Here is a 2,795-nt window from a genome sequence, read left to right as displayed (position 1 = left end):
GCAACTAACTACATGCTGCCCCTTACTGAGAGTGGAACACAGCCCAGCCCTTGGAAGGCTAATTGGTCTGACGTTTAATTAACACAGATTGGGAATGGAGTTAGGAACTATGCCCAGGTACAAAAAATGGGATTTTTAATGAAAAAAATCAAATAGAATAAAATAATATTCTGCTGTTGAAATAATGGGGAAAGTTCTACTTGCTATTCCCCCCCACCTTTCTTAATTTCCTTTCTTTTTTTTGGAATAAGAGGAAAGTGAGCTAAAACATGTTACTTCCTTTCATTTCTTTCCTTTTTCCTACTGGAAACAAACTGGGAAAAAACATGAAAAAAATGCAAGGAAAATGTTCAGAGAAGAAATCCACTTTGTCAGCCTTTCTTGGAAAAGCGTGAAAATACTATAATTATTTCAAAGTCGTTCCTTTCCCTCGTTTTTTAAAACTTCCCACTTCAGGTCTCCAGCTGTGTTAGGAACACTGCCATACAAGTAGTATTTTTGGATCTGGGTTTCCCAGTGGGTGTAGCAATGTCATTTAGGGGTATTTCTACTTCAGTTCCCTTGAAGTAAGGGCAAAATGCAGCCATTTGGGAACTTTGGCATATCTAGTAATTTATTTTGTGTTATCCTTTCCCACGGCTTTTTGGTACAGTTACTAGCCTCATTTTGCAACTCCTGTCTCTAGTCCCTCTGGACTTTTTTTTGAACTCGTTAGATAGAACATATTCTAGGTTTTACTTTATTACCTTCAACCCACTTCTGAATTTCCTGAGACTATAAATCAGTCTTTGTTTTATACGTTTAGTTATGTTTTCTCTCATAACGTTGTTTACTTTACAGAGTTTCCAAAATTCAGATGCAGTTAACGGTTGGAATGAGCGTATATAGGTCAACGCATGAAGATTCCTTGCAGTCTGATGACAATTATATGCAGCTGAAAGGAAATCTTTGAAATACTGGGAAATATATAGTGCCAGAACAGTCCAACTACAAACCATGTAGAGTTAGGATAGATATTTTTCTTCTTTAGGTCCCACATACTGCAGATTTCCTTATAATTTGGTTGAAAACAATTAATACAAGTAGTTCATTTGTTCCAGATAATATCTTCCCCCTTAAATTGCAAACACAAAAGGGGATTTTGTATAGCACTTGTATGGCATATTCCTAAAAGAGAGTATGAATATAATATAGGGGGAAAAATGGACTCAAAGGAGCAATTTCTGTGTAACAAACTTGATTTTCCTCTATACGGCACAGCACACAAAGCGAAGATGTTGAGCACTGGCTCTACTCAGTGAATTGCTTCTGGTCAGCAAAGCACTTGATAATGTTCCAAAAAGAAGTGGCCCATTATTTGTTACTACTTTTTCCTTCTCAGTCATTAAAAGGCAAATAAAGTTAATGCCTTCCAAATGTTACTTTTTAGCACAAGAAGTTCATAAGGATGGGAGCAGCGTTATCTGGAGTTAAGGTTGTTTGACAATCTCTAACGCAACTGCCTGTTTTAAATTGTTCTTACCTGTTACCAAGCATTAACTATTTGGGCTGAAATTTCCAGGTAAGATGTCTGTCTCTTAATGAACTCAGTGTGATTTTTTTTTGGTGGGCAGTGGAAGCACATTTCATGTAAAATGATTAACAGATTGCGACTAGAGGAAAATATGTTGCTTAATACATGTTTAAAAAGGCTTGTGCCTCTTTTGTTGAGAAACTCTGATAATCTGTTTTGCAGCAGACGCTTGAAATTTGGTACGCTGGCAACCCTGGTACCGAGATGTGCATCTTGCTGTTGAAGAAAGGCTTCCCACATTTGGCTAAGTTATACGAACCTTTTCAAAATCTTTATTAGGAGCCTGGGGGCTAAATTCTCAGAAGATCCCATCTGCACTGAACATGTTCCAGCCCAATGGTGCTGTGGCTGAGCAGGACTGTATAGTGCTGAGAGCAGAGAGTTTGTCTCTCTTGTGCTCTTTCAGTCATCCCCTACCGTACCAAGGCAGCATGAAGGATATAGAGCAGGGGTAGGCAACCCCCAGCACAGGTGCCAGAGTGTGGCACTTGAAGGCATTTTGCTTAGCACACGTGCCTCTGGGTGGATGGCACAGAAGGGGCTGGGGCTACATGGCAACAGCAAGGATTGGGCTGCTCAGCTCCCCTGTCATCCACCCCAGCACACCAACATCTTACAAGTTGAAGTTGTGGGTGTTTTTGGCACTCTGCCCAAAAATGTTGCTGACTCCTGATATAGAGAATACCTTCCCCAAAGTACAGAGGAGGGGCTACAAAGAGATGTAGAGCAGGGGGAGGTACATATAGGAGAAGGGAATAGCTTGATTGCAATATAGGTGGGACAAGAGCTGGAACAGGAGTGTAGATTGAGACAGACAACCTTAAATGACAAACTGTTCCTAGGGGCTCCTGAGAAGGGGGACTGATCCAGCTGGAGAGAGCTGGCAGAGACATGGGAAGACCAGCCAGGCTTGATGAACAGGAACAAAAGTTGCTGTGCCTGCCATGGTGTGCTTCCTTCCAAAACCTGGAATAGATTCTCAGGTCTCTACACTTAGGAAAAGATCTGTGAAACCCACTGGTAAAGCATGTTTCTCACCCCCCTCTAGTGGCTGGTCCACTGAAAGAATGCTGTCAGGTGCTTCAGTAACTCCTGTGCCATAGGTCTGGGCAATCCACCTACATGTCCCAACCCTGCCCATGGTATGTGGGCACCTAGATTTCATAGATAGATTTCATAGATTTCATAGACATTAGGGCTGGAAGGGACCTTGGCAGATCAT

The sequence above is a fragment of the Crocodylus porosus genome, unplaced genomic scaffold (assembly GCF_001723895.1).
Source record: "Crocodylus porosus isolate Cpor-Errol unplaced genomic scaffold, CroPor_comp1, whole genome shotgun sequence".
Classification (NCBI taxonomy): domain Eukaryota; kingdom Metazoa; phylum Chordata; order Crocodylia; family Crocodylidae; genus Crocodylus; species Crocodylus porosus.
The sequence above is the reverse complement of the archived record's forward strand: the minus strand, read 5'-3'. Positions refer to the sequence as shown.